The sequence below is a fragment of the Neovison vison genome, chromosome X, assembly GCF_020171115.1.
Source record: "Neovison vison isolate M4711 chromosome X, ASM_NN_V1, whole genome shotgun sequence".
NCBI classification, from domain to species: domain Eukaryota; kingdom Metazoa; phylum Chordata; class Mammalia; order Carnivora; family Mustelidae; genus Neogale; species Neogale vison.
The window spans coordinates 7,207,575-7,227,328 of record NC_058105.1 but is presented as its reverse complement, the minus strand read 5'-3'; the positions used below and the strand labels follow the sequence as shown (position 1 = coordinate 7,227,328).

At 36.7% G+C, this 19,754-nt stretch overlaps 1 protein-coding gene across 2 annotated transcripts in view; it reads left to right on the top strand.

The window, feature by feature from the left end:
* The first annotated feature begins 12,876 nt into the window (after positions 1-12,876).
* The window catches only part of GABRA3 (gamma-aminobutyric acid type A receptor subunit alpha3), a 408,152-nt gene continuing 401,274 nt past the window's right edge, over positions 12,877-19,754 (top strand). The window contains exon 1 of one of the 2 annotated variants that reach the window (XM_044235314.1): positions 12,877-13,045. The gene's annotated coding sequence lies outside the window, so the exon portion shown is untranslated. Of the gene's footprint in view, positions 13,046-13,175; positions 13,244-19,754 lie in introns of those variants that run through there. The other variant, XM_044235313.1, reaches the window with a different exon arrangement.

Sequence of the window (19,754 nt, the reverse complement as noted above, 5' to 3'; positions counted from 1 at the left end):
TCTTTCTTTTTAAAAAAAATTATTTATTTATTTGACAGAGATCACAAGTAGGCAGAGAGGCAGGCAGAGAAAGAGGAGGAAGCAGGGTCGGAGAAGAGAGCCTGATGCGAGGCTCGATCCTAGGACCCCGGGATCATGACCTGAGCTGAAGGCAGAGGCTTTAACACACTGAGCCACCCAGGTTCCCCACTTCTTTTTTAAATGATCCATGGAAATTGCAGTGAAGCCAATTTGGCCTAGAATTTCTCTGTAAGAAAATTATAGTTTTTCATTTCTTTAATAGTTACAGTAATATTCAGGTGGGTTTTTTTTTTGTTTTCTAAAAGTATTTTATTATTATGTAGCATGCATTACAGGGGAAATCACACATTTTAAATAAACAAAAAGATGAATTTTGAAAAAAAAGATACATTCATGAAAACATTACCTAGATTGAGATAAAGAACATTCTATGATCCTAGAAAGTTTAGTCACTCTCCATTCCCTTAAGTTATCATTGTTCTGACTTCTGTATTATAAATTACTTTTGCCTGATTCTGCTATTTATATGAATGGAATCATAGGGGATATACTCCTCCTTTATCTCACTTATTTTCCTTAGCATCATGTTTTTGAGATCTGTGCATGCAGTATTTATCAGTAGTTTGTTTATTTTAATATTGACTAAAACTCAAGTGTATGGCTATGCCATAGTTTGTTTATATATTTTATTGCTATGGACTTCGTTTTTCCTCCATTTTTTAGCTATTACAAATAAAGCTGCTATGAGCTTTCTTGTGCAAGTCTTTTTGTGAACATATAATTTTCTTTCTATTGGTTATATACCTATAAATAGTATTGTCAGACATAGGTATAGGCTTATGTTAAATTATGAGAAACTACCAAAGAGATTTTCAAAATGGTTGTACCATTTTACACTTCCACCCTTCATGTATTAGAGTACCATTTGTTTTACATACTTAACAACGTGAAAATAAGTTCCATCCCTGTGAATATACAGTAATATTTCATTGTAGTGTTGCCTTGGCTTTCTATAATGACTAATGATGCATCTGTACTCATCAGCCATTGTGTATCTTTATGTATCTTCTTTTTGCAGTTTCTATAAAAGTATTTTTCCAACTTTTTGTTTTTCATAAGTCATTTTAACTTCATTTATAAATGTCAAAAATATTAAAAATATACATGACCACAATAATTTTAATGGATATATGTCGTAAAAATATTTAAATTATGGCATAAAAATATAAAAAGTGTTTGGGGAACTATAAGGGTAGTTTTTGTATGCAATTGAAATTAAGCTGTTATTAACTCAAAATAGGCAATTGTAACCATAATATGTTTTATGTAAGCAAAGTGGAAGCCCATAGAAGTTATACAGAAGATAAAGAAAAAGGATTGAAAGTATAACACTACATAAATCATCAAATCATAAAGGAAGATAGTGAAAAGGGAACAAAATGCTATAAAATAGCCAGAAAACAATTAACAGGATGATAATATTTTCTTATATATCAATAGTTACTTTAAACATAAAATACTCCAACCAAAGACACAGAGTTGCTGAACAGAGTGAAAAAAAAAAAAACAAAGTGAAAAACCTGAAAAAACAAGACCCAACTCTATGCTGCCTACCAGAGATTTACTTCAGCTTTAAAGATACTCACTTTAAAGATAGTCATGGGCTCAAAGTAAAGGAATGGATATCAGTAGTTATACCTACATCAGATAAAGTAGTCTTCAATACTCCACTTTCAACATTGAATAGATAGTCCTGACAAAAAATCAATAACGAAACAGCAGATTTGAACTATACTAGGCCAAATGAACCTAACAGACATATACAGAGCATTCCATCCAATGGCAACAGAATACACATTCTCAAGTGTACATGGCACTTTCTCTAGCATAGAGCATATGTTGTGACACAAAAATCTTAACAAATTTAAGGTAAGTGAAATCATATCAAATATTGTTTTTGACTACAGTGGCATGAAACTAGAAATCAGTAACAGCAAGAAAAGTGGAAATTTACAAATACATGGAAAATAACACACAATAAAATATCAGTGGGGCAAAGAAGAAATCAAAATGAAAATCAGAAAGTATCTAGAAACAAATGAAAATGGAAACACAACATATGGAAACATATGGGATGCAGCAACAGTAGTTCTAAGAAGTTTATACTGATAAACATGTATAATAAGAAAAAGAGACCTTAAATAAACAACCTAACTTTATACCTCAAGGAACTAGAGAAAGAATAATAAATTAAGCCCAAAGTTAGCATATGGAAGGATATAATGAAAATTAGAACAGAAATAAATGAAATGGAGACTAGAAAGAATATTGAAAAAAAATCAAAACCAAGACTTAGTTCTCTTTAAAGATTTTGTTTATTTATTAGAGAGAGAGAGCGCGCGCACGAATGTGCATGAGCAGGGAGTGGAGGATGGGGGAGGGGGAGAAGCAGACTCCCTGCTGAGCAGGGAGCCCAACATGGGGTTTAATCCAAGGACCCTGAGCCCGAGACCATGACTTCAGCCAAAGGCAAATGCTTAACTCATTGTGCCACCCAGATGCCCCAAGAATTAGTTTTTTAAAAAGATAAACAAAACTGACAGATCTACCTAGATTAACCAAGGAAAAAAGAGAAGAGTCAAATGTAATTACAAATGAAAGAAGAAACATTATGACCAATACCACAAAATACAAAGAATCATAACACTACTCTGAACAATTTTATACCAGAAACTTGGAGAACAGAAGAAAAACCACATAAATTCCTAGAAATATAAAACCTACTAAGACTGAATCATGAAGAAATAGATAATCTGAATAGAACAATCAGAGTGAGGAGATTAAAGTAGACCTCCCAACAAAGAAACATCCAGGAGAAATATTTTCACTGGTGAATTTTACCAAATATTTAAAGAAGAATTAAGGCTTATGCTTCCCAAATTCTTCCACAATTTGAAGAGGAAGGAACACTACCAAACTCATTTATGAGTCCAGCAATATCATGATACCCATGCCTGATAAGGACACTATAAGGAAAAGAAACTACAGGTCAATATCCTGATGAATATAGATGGAAATATTACAAAAACAAACAAACAAAGCAAATTCAACAGCACATTAAAAAAATACACTATCATCAAGCTGGATTTATCGCTGGGATGCAAAGACGGTTCAACATACACAAATCAATAAATGTAATAACCATATTAATAGAATGAAGGATAAAAAGCTCATGATAATCTCAACAAATTCAGAGAAGACATTTGAAATAATTTAACATCTTTTTATGACAAAAAACTCTCAACAATTTAGGTATAGAATGAATGTAACATAATTCATTCTTTCATTCATTCATTCTAACATAGTTCAACATAATAAAAGTGATATATGAGAAACCCACAGCTAACATAATAATGGTAAAGGGCTGAAAGCTTTTCCTCTAAGGTCAGGAATAAGACAAAAGTGCCACTCTCGCCACTCCTATTCAGCATAGTATTGGAAGTCCTACTCAGAACAACTAGGCAAGAAAAATAAAAGGCATCTAAATTATAAGGAAGAAGTTAAAATTTCTGTTTGTAGATGACATGATCTTATATTTAGAAAACCTTAAAGTTTCCACAAAGTTGTCAGAATTAATAAATAAATTCAGCAAAGTTATAGGATACAAAATTAACACACAAAAATGAGTTGTGTTTGTATATCCTAAAAGTGAATGATCTGAAAAAATAATTTAGAAAACAATTTCCTTCACAATGTTATAAAAAAAATTCTTGGAAAAAATTTAACTAAAGCAGTGAAAGATCTAGATACTGAAAACAACAAGACATTGGTGAAAAATTGAAGGAAATACAACTAAATGGAAAGATATCCCAAGTATACAGATTGGAAGAGTTAATATTGTTAAACTGTCCATACTTCCCAAAGAGATCTGTAGATTTAATGCAATCCCTATCAAAATTCCAATGGCATTTTTAACAGCAATAGAAAATAATCCTAAAATCTGTATTGAACTACCAAAATCCCTAAGAAGCCAAAGCAATCCTGAGAAAGAGTATCAAAGCTGAAGGCATCAGATTTCCTAATGTAAAACTGTATTAAAAATTATGGTAATCAAATCAGATGGTACTAAGAACAGACACATAGACCAATGAACAAGACTTGAGAACCCAGATATAAACCTATGTATATATGGTCAACTAATACTTGACAAAGCAGCCAAGAATACTCAATGGGGGAAGGAAAAGATAATCCCTTTAATAAATAATGCTGGAAAAGTGGATATTCACATACAAAAGAATAAAATTGGACCCCATCTTGCACCACTCATAAAATTAACTTGAGATGGATTAAATCTTAAATGGAAGACCTGGAACCATAAACCTTCTAGAAGAAAACAAAGGGGAAAATCTCCATGACATTGGGACTGACAATAAATTTTTAGATATTATACCAAAAGTGCAAGCAACAAATCAAAAGTTGACAATGGGAATATACTAAACTAAAATGCTTCTGCATAGAAAAAGAAATAAGAAACACAATGAAAAGGCAACATACAGAATAAGGGATAATATATTTACAAGCCATGTATCTGATAAAGCGTTAATATTCAAAACATATTTTAATAACCTTCATAATATTTGATAGCAAAACAAAATAAAATAAATAATCCAATTAAAAATGAGCAAAGGACCTGAACAGACATTTTCTCAAACAAGATATACAAATGACTGACAGGTACCTTAAAAAATTAACATTAAATTAACATTAAAAAATTCTCAAGGTAGTGCAAATCAAACCACGGTGACATATCACCTCACACTTGTTAGAATGACTATTATCAAAAAAGACAAGAAGTAACAAGTGTTGGAGGATGTATAGAAAAGGAGACTGCTGTGCACTGTTGGTGGGAATGTAAATGATAACAGTCAGCATGGTAAGTAGTACAGAGGTCCTTCAACAAATTAAAACTACCATATAATCCACAAATCTCACTTCTGGGTATATATCTGAAGGAAGTGACATTAGTATTTCCAAGACATAGCTGCATCCTTAAATTCAGTGCAACATTATTTATAATAGCTAAAACATGGAAGCAACCTAAATGTCTATTGATGGATGAATGGATTTAAAAACGTGGTATGTATATGCAGTTGAATGTTAGCCATAAAAAAAGAAGGAAATGCTGACATTTGTGACAACATGGACGGACCTTGAGGTCATCTTTACTCAGTGAAATAATCAAGAAGCAAAAGACAAATACTGTGTGATTTCACTTATATGAAGAACCTAAAAAAGCTGAACTCCTAGAAACTAAGACTAGATTGTTTGTTGCCAGGGGATGGGCAAAATTTCAAAAGGGAGGAACACTCCCAAACTAATTTTAGGAATCCAGCATTACCTTGATACCAAAGCTTAGAAGGACACCCCAATATCCCTGGTGAATATAAATGCAAAAATTCTCAACAAATATTAACAAGTTAAATTCAGCAATATATTTAAAGGATTGCACACCATGACCAAGTGGTATTTATCCTTGGGATGCAAGGATAACTGCATACAAAAATCAATGATTGTGATATACCCTATTAACAGAATGAAAGACAAAAATCATATCATTTCAGTAGATTCAGAAAACACATTTGAGAAAAAACAGCATCCTGTAATGATAAAAAGATCTCAACAAACTGGGTATAGGAAGAATGTGCCTCAACACAATAAAGGTCACGTATGACAAAACCACAGCTAACATCATACTCAACAGTGAAAGAATGAAATCTTTTTCTCTAAGATTAGAAATAAGACAAGTGTTCCCCACTCTCACCATTCTTATTCAACATAGTACTAGAGTTCTAGCTCAAGCAATCAGGCAAGACAAAGAAATAAAAATCATCCAAAAAGGTAGAAGCAAATTGTTATTTGTAGATCATATAATCTTATATATAAAAAGTCATGATGCAAAATCTGTTGGAACTAATTAATGAATTCTATAAAATTTCAGGGTTTAAGATCTGTAGGAAATTAGTTGTATTTCTATATAGTAACAACAAAATATCTGAAAAATTAATAAACAAAACTATCCCATTCCCAAAATCATCAAAAATAATAAAATACTGATGAATAAATTTAACCAAGAAGTGAAATACCTGTGCAATGAAAATGACAAATTTTGATGAAAGAAGTTGATGAAAACACAAATAAGTGGAAGCATATTCTGTGTTCATGGATTGGAAGAATTAATATTGTTAAAATGTCCATGTTACCCAAAGCCATCCATATACACAATACAATCCCCATTAAAATCCAAAGCATTTCTCACAAAATAGAAAAACCTTCGTAAAATTTCTATAGAACTACAAAAGATCCCAAATAGCCAAAACAATCTGGAGAAAGAATAAATCCAGAGACATCACACTTTCTGATTTCAAACTATACTACAAAGCTATAGTAATTAAACATGATTTTTTCCTTATCTTTGATTTTCTGTAGTTTGAAAATGATATGCCTATGTGGAGTTTATTTTTGTCGGAGGGGGGGCATTTTTCTTGTATAGTGTTCTATGAACTCCTGGATTGGTAGTTTTGTGTCTAACATTATTTTGGGAGAAATTCTAAGTCATTATTGTTTCAGATATTTCTTTCATTCTTTTTTCTTTTACTTTTGTATATGGTATTCCCATTATGCATATATCACAATTTTTATAGTTGTCCAAATCTTTGGATATCGTGTTCTTCTTCCCCCTATCCCTGCCCCCACCCCCCAAAGAGATTCTTTCTTCAGCTGTGTCCAGTCTGCCAATAAGTCCATAAAAGGATTCTTCATTTCTGTCACAGTGCTTTTGATTTCTAGCATTTCCTCTTGGTTCTTCCTTAGGATTTCCATCTCTGTTTACATTGCCCATTTTTTCTTGCACGCTCTCTACTTTATCATGAGCACCCTTAGTGTATTAATCACAATTGTTTCAAATTCCTGATCCAATAATTCCAGCATCCTTTTCACGACTGTTTCTGATATTTGTTCTGTTTCTTCAAATTGTGGGGTTTTTTTTTTTTTCATCTTTTGGCATGCCTTGAAATTTTTTCTTGGCAGTTGGACATGATATACTAGCTACAAGGAACGGCTGTATATAGGCCTTTAGTAATGTGATGGTGAGATGTGGGGGGAAGTGTCCTATTGACCCATGATTAGGTCTCAGTCTTTAACAAGCCTGTGCCTCTGGGCCATGAAATTTGCAAGTGTTTTTCAGTTATTTTCTCCCTTCCTAGGAGAGGATGACTAGAGTGAGCTGGAGTTGGGTATTTTTCTTCTCCCATGCAAAAGACTAGAGCTGATTGGACTTGGTATTTCCTTTCTCCCTAGTCAGTTACTCTTTGATAATACCCTAGCAGATTAGGCTCTGATTAGCTAGGTTCTTCCAATTGCAGGCCTTGTTAAGAAAGAACAGAGTGCTCTGGTATATTTCAAAATGATTCTTTTTTTCCCTCCCCCTGCCAGAAGCTCAAGGGACTTTTCCTCCAATATTTATTGTGAGAACCTGGTCAAGCTCTGGGAGGTAAGTATCACAATATTGTGAGATCCTCCCTATTAATGGGTCCCCCTGGGATTTTTATCTTTCCTACTGGCCCACACTGAGCCTCTAAGCAGTTTATCAATTATAATTTCTACCAGGGCATCAGGTTCTTTGGCAATTTCAGTAAGGAAGTCTCTGCTGTGGTAAACTGTGACTCCCTGAATTAACTTCTATGTCTCTCCAGTCTTGGAGGGAGCAGTTTGCCCTAGGTCCTCACTTCTCTTAAGGATCCAAGACATGTTTTTTTTTTTTTTCAGTCTGTTCAGGGTTTACTTGTTAGAATGAATCAAAGTTTTCTTACATTCAATATTGTACTGCCTCATTTAAAATGTAAGGACTTTGCCAACATATAGCTCTTCTCACTGCCCCTCATTCATGTTACAGTTATCATGTGTATTATGTCTATCCACATTATATACTGTACATTACAATGTTATAATTTTTCCTTTAAGCGGTAATATATATGTAGCAAATAAATTAAGAGAAAGTATTTTATATTTATCCACATATTACCATTTCTAATATTCTTCATTTCTTCTGGAAGGTCCAGATTTTCATCTGGTATTATTTGCTTTCAGACTTAAGAATTTCCTTAGATATTTCTGATACTATAAATACATTGGTAACAAATCATCCTAATGTTTGTTTATCTGAAAATGTCATTATTTTGCCTTTATTCATGAAGGATATTTTGATGGCTATAAAACTGTATTGATAGTTTTTTTCCTTAAATTTCAGCACTTTATTTTTTTTTAAGATTTTATTTATTTATTTGACAGACAGAGATCACAAGTAGGCAGAGAGGCAGACAGAGAGAGGAAGGGAAGCAGGCTCCCCACTGAGCAGAGAGCCCAATGCGGGGCTCGATCCCAGGACCCTGGGATCATGACCTGAGCCAAAGGCAGAGGCTTTAACCCACTGAGCCACCAAGGTGCCCCAAATTTCAGCACTTTAAAGATCCTTTTTTTTTGATGAGAGGTCAACAGTCAATTGTATTGTTGCTTCTTGGTATGTCATTTTTTTTTCCAGATTCTTTCAAGCGTTCAGCTTTAGATTTCATTTTGAGTAGTTTGACCGATTTACCTGGCTGTGGTATCCTGCTTAGTGAGGGGCTGAGTTCCTTGAATCTACAAATTTATGTTTCATTATGTTTGGAAATATTTTAGGCATTATTTTTCAAACTTTTTTTTTCTTTTATTCTATGCCTTCTGGGACTCTAATTATATCTATGTTAGAATTTTGATATTATATAAAAAAAGAATTTTGATATTATCCAACAGATTACCTAGACTCTTTAAATCTCTTTCAATCTTTTCTTCTTCTGTTGAAGTAATAATATTTACTAATATGTCTTCAAGTTAACTTACTTTCTCTTCTCTCATTTCCAGTCTACTGGTAAGCCCACCCAAATAATTTTATTTCAGAAATTTTAATTTTAAATTCTAGAATTTGCATCTGATTCTTTTTGTTTCTATATCTGCGATATGAGTTTCTATTTGTTCATTTGATAAAATTTATTTTCCTTTATTTCCATTAGGGTAGTTATGATGGATGATTTATAATTTTTTTCTGTTAATTCCAACATCTGGTCCATTTTAGGGCTATTGTCCACTGACAGCCTTTTCTCTTGAGTATCTCTGTGAGTGATATATTGTGAATAATATATTGTAGGATCTCTATATTCTTTTGTTTATATGTAAAGTAATGCTTTTTTTTGTAGGCAATTAACTGAACTGAAACTCTAAACTTTCCCTTGTTGTGAACAGTAGGGAAAACTGTTTAATCCTTTCAACTTTTTTTAGGCTCTTTGGAATCTGTTCCCACATGCATAATTTATGGTTCCAACAGAGATTTGGTTGGGCAGTTTATATACAGAATTGAAGTCTCCCACTGTGTTGTTCTTTCCATTCTTGAATTTCTCTCATCACATTTCAGGTTCAGTGGTTATCCTGAATTTTGTCTTCTTGTTCTTCAAGCTACTAGGACTGTGAACAGTTGTGTTAGGTAGCTAAATGGCACTGGCTTGTGAGACCCAACTGTGTACATCTATTCCCAACTTCATGTTGATGGAATTGGCCCTGGTGGGAATATTTACACTATGGAAATTAGGAATGCTATGAATCAGGCTTTTATTTATTTTTTCCTGAAGAGCCAAGTGTTAAAAGTTTAACAGGTACGACACTTATAGTTTCTCTGTTTTAGTTATTGTTTTGGCCTGGGGCCCACCTCAGGGGGTCTGCCCTTATGAAAAAATTCCTTAAAAATGGAAATTCACTCAGTATTGTACTTTTCATTCAATTGTCAACCTTCCATTGTTAACTCTCTTCCAGTTTGTGGCTGTTTATGATCACTTTCCAAAGCATTCAGATTGTTGTTTTGCTTATTTTTGTCTAGAATTTATTATTATCTTCAGCAGTATTGGCTTGATAAAAACTGCTTTATCATTACTAGAAGTGCTCCTAGTAAAGTTTTTCTGTGGTTTGCGGTGAACTGAGAACACTTATGAAAATGCTATTAATTTTGCAAGGAGCTAATATTGTATAATTTAAAGAATAGTTTTTATTATGAGAATATCTTTATCTAGCTTATTTGTATTAAAATATCTTTTCTTTAAAAATGATGATCCCATTGTGTATATATACCACATCTTCTTGATCCATTCATCTGTTGATAGTATGCAGCCATCAAAAGAAATGAAATCTTGCCATTTGCGACAACATGGATGGAACTAAAGTGTATCATGCTTAGCGAAATAAGTCAAGCGGAGAAAGACAACTATCATATGATCTCCCTGATATGAGGAAGTGGTGATGCAACATGGGGGCTTAAGTGGGTAGGAGAAGAATAAATGAAACAAGATGGGATTGGGAGGGAGACAAACCGTAAGTGATTCTTAATCTCACAAAACAAACTGTGGGTTGCTGGGGGGAGGGGGGTTGGGAGAAGGGGGGTAGGGTTATGGACATTGGGGAGGGTATGTGCTATGGTGAGTGCTGTGAAGTGTGTAAACCTGGCGATTCACAGACCTGTACCCCTGGGGACAAAAATATATGTTTATAAAAAATTAAAAATTAAAAAAATGATGATCCCATAGGTGGTTTATTTGTTAGTATCTTTATTTCACAAAAATAAAAGGTGGCCACTGTGTGGGTTGAATAACATCTCCCCTAAATTTATGTCCATCAAGCACCTAAGGTGTAATTTAATTTGGATGTGTGATGCTTGCAGAAGTAATTAAAGATCTCAAGGTAAAATCATTCTGGATTTAGAGTGGGCCCAAATCTAATGGCTGGTGTCTTTAAAACAAAAAAAGTGGGGAAATTTGGTCCTACAGAGATACTGAAGAGAAGATAATTTGAAGATTGAGGCAGGGATTAGAGTGATTCTTCTATAAGCCAAGGAATGCCAGAAGCTACCAGAAGCTGGAAAAAGCAAGGGAAATTTCTCTAGAGCCTTTGGGGGAAGATTGGCCTTGCCAGCACTTTCATACCAGACTTCAGATGGCTTCCAGAGCTAAGACAATATATTTTTGTGGTTTTAAGTCACCAAGTTTATTGTAATTTGTTATGGCAGACCTCAAAAATAACACAACAACTTTATACCAGTACGTATATTTCTGTTTGCCATTTTGCTAATCCATTAAATCCAACAGACATCTATGCAAACAAATACACTTGCTTTATGTAAAGCTTACCTGTTGCTTTGGCAGACAAAAATACTATGTCTGGGATCAGCAGACTAGGTGCTGGTCTTGATTTTATCACTGATTCACTATGAGATTGTGTGAGCTATATTTTTTCTGCAAGCCTCTTTCTCTTTCTGCATAATGAGATGGTTATCTATCTGGGTACTTTTAGCTCAGTGACTGTGAGCCTATGGATCCCTATCTCTACACTCAATATATGGGTTGAAGTGGAGCACATATTCCTTACTGGACATGTGTAGAGTATTGGGAATTTGGGGTAGGGGGATAAAAATAGCCCACCTTGGGAAAAAATTTTAAATGCCTACCATGTCTGAGTCACTGTATATGCATTGAGGCCAGTATTTTTATGCTAAACATAGTATGTAGAATAGGAACACATATGCTCATATTCATATTGCCCTTAAAACATTCAAAATGGAATGTCATGTCAGTGTGATTTGGAGGTCTCATCTGGCGACCCATCTTTGGAGAAGCTTTGAAATTTGGTAGTGTATTTTTCACTATCAACAGATTAATTTTCTTGTCACCTGGAATTTTTCCTGTCTTAGAGCCTAGATTGTTAGGTCTTGAAGAGTCTATCACCATTCATTTTGCCATTGGACATACTATGAGAGCCAGATTAAAGAGGTAACTTGTCAAAGGTGCAGTGGAGCAAGTTTGAGAGGTAGGACTCAAACCCAAGTTCCTTTATTGTATCCTTAGCCTAGGTCTCTTTACCCTCTATTTCATTGTTACTGTACTTTGCTCAGTTATTTTTTTTTACCCCAATGGGAATACAATTGTTTTATATTTTAACTAATCTCTTCTCTGTCCTATTTTCCCATGTGCAAACTCACCTGTGAGCTCACACACTTACCTATACCTATATTCCTTTCTGAGGTTTTTGAAAAGGAGTATTGTGGTTCTGCTGTTTGTCTCTTTTGGCTGGAGGGAAGCTCCAATTGACAGTTCTGAACTGGGTTCACACTTCTACTTTGTGGGGGGTGGAGGTGGCAGTTAGGTCATTAGGGAATCAATGTGGCTGAACACTTTCTTTTTAGTGGAGGGGGAATGACAAACTCTTTGATGTAATTATTTTTTAGCTCATTACTGTCCTCAGAGATGGAATGTGAACAAACAGGATTGTGAAACCTTTATTTGGAGCCTGAGCTAAGAAGACACACCCATAGGGATGTAAGGGAGATAGACCACTTATTTTCTGTCTTGGAGCAGCTAGCCAGCATCACACATCAGCATGGTAATCCATACTTCCTTTATCCTCCTATTCACTGCTCTTACCCTTTTGCTCTCTTTCCGTTCCTCTTGCTTCCTCTGCTCCTCCCCTTCCCTCTGAGCTTCCCTCTATTTCTCTGCTGGAAATCTTAAATAATAAAATACTACTTTAGTCTTTCCTAAAACAACCACAGATCCAAAACCTTGCAGCACTGTATTCCAGAGCCCCAGCACAGCCGCGTGCTCAGCACCAGGGAATGGTGAATCTAAAGCCAGCAAAGGGGGAGGGGAGGAGGGAAGAGAGAAGAGATAGGGAGAGGCGGGAGAAAGAGAGAGGGAGAGGGGGAGGAGAGAGAGGGAGAGGAGAGCGTGAGCGCGCGCAAGCTAGCGAGCAAACCAGAGAGACGAGAGAGGGACCAGGAGAGAGACCCAGAGAAAGAGAAGAGGAAGCCGAGCTCTGTGAGGACTTAATCTCCAACTTGTTTCATTTCATTCATCCTTCTCTTCTCTCGGCCTCGGGGAAGTGACTGTGGCTCTTGGTAAGGAACATAGATGTCCCTCCTTCCCCCTCCCCCAAGCTGAAGTCTCCTTTAGCGATAGCATCTCTCCCCCGTACTGAGAGTCTCCTTGGGTTGGCCGGGGAGGCGAGACATGCTCTGCAGCTGTGATGCTATCCTGGGTTTCCCAGTGGGGCTGGTGGAAGCCCAGAGTTGGCATCTGGGCAGGGAGGCACTGAGGTAAAACCTGATTTGGGGAGGGGGTTGTGATGTGGTGTATGCGCGATTTGCTTCATTGTCAGTGAATTGTTTTGTTCCTTTTTGGAAACAGGTCAGCCTTGACCTTGCAAATTGCTTAGGGGGCCAGGCAGCTGCTGCAGAAAGCCACCCAGTGTTCCCTAGCTGGAGCAGACAGCACAGTCATGACCCCCCAGACAGCCCTAGGCACGGGGATGGGGTAATGGCTGGAGCTTCCTTCCTCCTTTAACTCTTTCTCTGCAGCTGTTTCTCATTGCTGAAATCAAGAAATAAGGAGAATACCATGCAGCCCTTTTCCCTTTCCCAGATGCAACTGAGTGGAAAGTTGTAAATAACTGCTTCTTTTGAAAGCAGCTTGAGACCCCCCCCTTCCTTTAAGGGGTTTATTGTGAGGTTGGGCCAGAGTTCCTTTACAAACTTGAGGGACCTCTCTTGTTTCCCCATGGGAAGCCCCATTGCCTGCCCACTCCCCATCCTAGGTAGTTGAACAGACAAGCTAGAAAGGGATTCAGATACCCTACCCTATCCCACTGGCAGGCATGGTATAAGTCCAGCTGTGTCCTTGAGAAGGAAGAAACACCTGATGGTTTGTGTGGAATTGGTTTCCCAGCTTGCTGGTCCTCTGTGGCTGAGGATGGCATAGGCAGGAGGACTGGGGGAGGGGTGGCTTTTGGATTTAGAGCAGGATGATAAGCCAGGATTCCTGCTGTGAATTGCATGGTTTGTTGAGGATCAGCAGGTTCTGGATGTCTGGAGCTATGCAAGGACTGTCTGAAGATGTTGTAGTATACCCCCTCTGAACTGGTAGGAGAAGGGATCTGGTTGCTTGATGGGAGTTTTTGAGTTAGTAACATTGCCGTGTCCATGGTAGTAATTATTACATCAAAAATACTAATTGCTACCATTGTTTAGTGCCTTGTATGTTTTGGATCTTAGGTTGAGGGTTTAATATGTATTCTTACACCAACACTATGAAGCAGGTACTAGTATTATCCTTGGTTTACTGATGAGGAAACTGAAGCACAGAGAGGTTAAGTAACTGTCCAAGGTTGCAGAGTAATTACATGTCCCAGTTGGGAATTAAAACATGGGCAACTTAATCTAGAATGCATGGTCTTGACCATTAAGCACTACTGTCTCCTTGGGAAAAAAAATTTGTACCTTTGTTGGTTAGGCAAGTGTAGGTGTGATAGGAAGGGTACTCTTGGCAAAAAAAAAAAAAAAAAAAAAAAAAAAAAAAGTAGTAGCCTAGCCTTCGTGTAGAGAAATAGGAATTTAGAGTATGGCATAGTGGCTGGCCATTGTGGAACCAAGCCTCATTTGGGTTTCCTGGAGAAGCTGCCCAAAAGGCTTTCCTTGGCCAGCCTGCTTTCCTTTGAAAAGGCTATCTGGAAAGAGTTGACTTTTTTACTGTCATAACCTCATCCATCTCATATCCACCAAAAGACTGCTTTTTTTTCCAGACCAAATCTTGCTCTTATTTTCTGAGAGCTAGAGTCACCTGGTCCTGAAAATTTTAGAATATTAAAACTTAGACCTGGTAGGTCATTAAGCTTTACTTCTCCACCCAGTTCTTCAATTTATCCTAAGCATTCAATTCATTGACTAATTTTCACTTGATCTCTCTGCAATGACAGAGAACTCATTAGATGGATTTTTTTAATATTTGAGCAATTCTGATTGCCAGAAAGTAATACCCATTATAAGCCAAGGTCTGTCTCCCTGTAACTTGTATTCCTTGCTTCTTTGGGACTAACTGCAACAAATTTGCTTCTTCTTAATAATAGCTCATCAGGCAGTTGAAGACAATAGTCATACCTCTCTCCTCAAAGCCTCAGGTCTGACAAGATCACAAGTAAAGGATCATTGTTTGTCTCATTTTGGAAGCTAGACTTTTATTAATATGACCAGTATCCCATTCTCATTTGTCAGTCACAAACCAGGATACTGAGCTTTTTTAAAGCAGCCTTGATAGTGTATGTTTTCTTCCTTGGAAAATCTTGCTATTTGGTATCAAATGGACTCATGGAAACAAAGAAGCTCTCCCCCCCCCCCAAAAAAAAACACAACCAAACAAACCAGAAATCAGTTAGTGATAGTTCTTCTGAAGCTCCAGAATGTCCAAATAGCAGTCAGAAAATAGGCATGTGAGATTTGAGCAACAAGGATTTATGGCAATTATAAAGGAGACACTTGAAATAGTGGTGATTCAAGGTTCACGTAGTATGTGGAAGGTAAAAGGATAAATTCTTTGATCAGAAAGTATCTCAGAAACAATGACATCACTGAGGGGATGGTGCAGAGGGAGACTGGGTGGAGTAGGAGTGAGCCCCAGTGTGTTAGAGTGGGGAACTGACCTGGGTGTTAAGGAATTTGAGTTTTATTCCTAGCTCTGCTAATTTGTCAGTTACCTTGGACACCCGAGTGCCCCGTCCATGGGACTCAGTTTTTCCATCTAAAAATGATGATGAGGTAGATTGTATCACCAAGGATCTTTCAGCTCTGTAATTCTCTATCTGAAGTAAATTATAAACTCTGAGGTTTGTAAGGGCTTCAGAAATCATCTAGGCCAGTGTTTCTCCAAATTTAATGTGCAAAAGAATCTCCTGGGCATCTTGTTAAAATGCTAATTCAGACTCAGAGGGTCTGGGGGTACAGCCTAAGATTTTTCATTTTAGCAAATTACCAGGTAATCTTGAATCTGTTGTTTCAGTGCTTTTCAAACTACCTTGTTCAAAGACCAGTTTTTTTTTTAAAGATTTTATTTATTTATTTGACACAGAGAGATCACAAGCAGGCAGAGAGGCAGGCAGAAAGAGAGGAGGAAGCAGGCTCCCTGCTGAGCAGAGAGCCCAATGCGGGGCTCGGGGCTCGATTCCAGGACCCTGAGATCATGACCTGAGCTAAAGGCAGCGGCTTAACCCACTGAGCCACCCAGGTGCCCCCAAAGACCAGTTTTTAAAAATTTTCCAATCTATCGCAGACTGTTACTTTAGTAAAATACATTATGAATTATTAGAAAAGGAAAGAAAAAACAAAATATAAACTCACATTTTTATTACTAGATTCAACAGATGTAAAATTTTTTTAAATTGCTATAATATTTCATAAGTGATTATTTTCATTTCTGCTCCTAGGTCATTACTGCCTGGCAATAATAGTTTGCAGATAGGCATTAATTCATAGACCACACTTTGAACAGCACTAGTCTAGGCTACTAGGAATTTAAGAGGCCCAGATTTGGCCCAGTTATAATTTCAAAGTCATTTTTGCCAAAGGATTTTTCACCATCAGTTTAAATGTCTCCTTTGACAAAGAACTTAATATCCTTACAAAGTAACATCACTTGTTGTGACTGTCATAAAGGGTTTTTTTAAAGCTTTTATAAATGCACCTCTTAGATTATATATTCCAAGCAAGTAAATTGTCACTTCAATTTATTGTAGTATCAGCCACTATCCTAGTGTGTGGCATATAGTAGGTGTTTAATAAATGTTTATTAAGTGAATGACCAAGTCACTTGGTATAATGCATTTTGGAGCCACACATTCATTAAATAATAGGTAATTTTGGTTTCCTTCCAGCATTTGTGAGACAGTATTTATCCTGTTTTATAAATTTCTAATGGTGAATATAAGGCCAATTTATCTGGAATCCCAATTTTTATTTTAAAGGAATTATATGTCCTGGGGCCCCTAGGTGGCTCAGTGGTTTAAAGCCTCTACTTTTGGCTCAGGTCATGATCCCAGGGTCCAGGGATCGAGCCCTGCATCGGGCTCTCTGCTTAGCGGGGAGCCTGCTTCCTCCTCTCTGCCTGCCTCTGTGCCTGCTTGTGATCTCTGTCTGTCAAATAAATAAATAAAATCTTGAAAAAAAGGAATTATATGTTCTAAGTCCCAAGTTTTTACTTTTAAATCAATTGTTCATCAATTCAGTAGTCCAACATTTATTTAATGATGTGGTAAAGCATCATGCAGATAATACAAGGCCATGCAGATAGGACATGGCCTTTGCTCACGAGGATCTTACAGTTTGATGGGGAAGAGGCCATAAATCAGATACTCACACAACAGTTATTTCAGCCAGTAATAAATGCTATGAAGAAAAAGGATGAGGGTGGGGCTATGAAGGTATATAACAGAAAAAACTGATCTAGTGTGAGGTTTAAGGAAAGCTTCCTTGCGGAAGTGATATTAAGGATGAGTAGAGACATGGGAGTGGGAGGGTTATAATATATAATAAATCCTAAATCATAATAATACAATGGTCACAAAACTGGTGAGGGAGGAGCAGTTTTGTAGATGAAGAGAAGAGCATGCATGAGGGCCTTGAGATGCATAGTGAATTTAAGAAATTGAGAAAAAGCTGGTGTAGCTGAAGTGACCATTGTAAGGATGTTGTTTATTCCAGAAACACAGGGACTGATTAAAGGCTTTTTAAGCGGATGACTGGTAGAGCCTAAAATGAATCCATTTAGTATAACATTACTAAGTGCTATGAACAAAAGGCGATGTGGGAGATACAGGCTGATTTAGGAGTAGCCTCTACTGTCCAAGATGACAGAGTCAAGTAAGAGAGAGAAGAAATATACAAACAACTATAATTTTAGGAGGACGTAATCCACACACATAAAAGAAGGACATGCAAAGAGATCAAAGGCAGCTTCCCAGAAATATAGTGTTTGAACTGGTCTTCAAAGGTTAATCAAACTTTGGAGGTACACTTTGGTGTTCTAGGAAGAGGCCAGAAGAGCAGAGGACATTATTAGGAACAGTGAGGAGCTTAGTGATGTTGCAGTCAAATGTATGGTAAAAGTATGTAAGAAATATTTGGCAAAATAAGTAGAGAGCTTGGCTGTAAATAATATTAAATGCTGGCGTGGAGAATTAGAGCTTTCTTTTATAGGCAGTAGAGAGGCAACACCTTTATCTTAAGGATGAGCTAACTGATCCTGATATGGGGAATCACTTGATTTGACTGAGGTCCCACAGCCCAGCAAAAAGTATTGGGTACAGGTGAAAGAAATGTGGAATTGGAGCTCTCAAAATAAGTCAATTTGAGAGAGTGATTTGAGTCATTGATATAGAGGCGGTACTTAAAGTGGAAAGAAGGGATCCAAAGATCTCTTATTTGGGGAATGCATATGCTTTAGGCTATGGGAAAACAAAGATGAGATTGTGTGAAGGCTACAGAGGAGAAGAAAGGTGTGTGGAAGTAATGTTTGAGAATGCAGTATTATGAAAGAGCCAAGAATAAAGAGGTCTCATCCATTAGTTGGGCAAACGTTTATTGAGTATATTCCATTTACCAAACATGGAGAATGTAATGGTGAGCAAAACAACTATGGTTGTTGCCACCTTTAGGTTCATGGTTCAGACAGTGAGATAGACATTATTCTACAAACTATTGAATTACATAGTTGTATGTTGTGATTAGTATATAGAGGAAAATAGATTGCTTTAAGAAGGAAGGCATGGTTACCATTACTAGACTTTTCAGCAGCACTGTGTACTGACAAACAATACCTAGTTTCTAATAGTTCTCCCCATTATGATACTCACAGTGCTTACAAAAAGACTGGATGATCATATCCATTTTGCTGTTGTTTGGCAGATGATAATGCTGTAAGGAAAGGTAAGATTCCCTCTAGTCTCATGTCCACAAAAGCACAGGCTTATTTTTTTAAAAGATTTTTTTTTATTTATTTGACAGAAAGAGAGCACATGTAGTCAGAGCGTCAGGCAGAGGGAGAGGGAGAAGCAGGCCCTCCGCTGAGTAGGGAGTCCAATGTGAGGTATGATCCCAAGACCCTGGGATCATAGCCTGAACCCAAGGCAGCCACTTAACCAACTGAGCCACCCAGGCATCCCAAGCATGGGCTTATTTGAAACCAGGTTATATGTCATGTTGCTTAACTGAAATTCTCAATGAGTCAGCACTCTTCCCAGATCTTCATTCTCCCCATTCAACAAGTTCGAGAAAGATACACTTGGTAAGAAAAAAAAAAATATGGAGAATAGGATATTAAGTCTCTCTGAAAATGAGATTTCAGATAGCCTAGTCTAGATTCTAGTTTTGGTTTGGATGCTGACTTAGTTTCTTGTAACAAGTAACTTGTTTGAGCTTCTGTTTCTATAACTGTAAAATGAGGAAGGTTGGACTAGACCTCGCTGAAAGATTCTATAGTTTATGCTCTATTCTTTACTCCATTCTCATGGTCCTGTGCTGGTTGTTCAGGCTCAGTCACTTGTTTAAGGAACACTAGGGATTTTATATGGAATTCTGAAGGTTGCTAATTTTGGTGGAAGTATTCATAGGGCTTAGAAGAGATCACAGGAATGCCCTTTCCTTGTTCTATTCCTGAGATTGCTCAAACCATCACTGTTCTGAAAGTTAAGAAAAGAACTGACTGTGTTCTGAAATCTGTAGTAACTCTGAGTACTAGGTGATATTTTCACCACTGCTGGTTTTAAAATGAACTAAGGGCACTGCA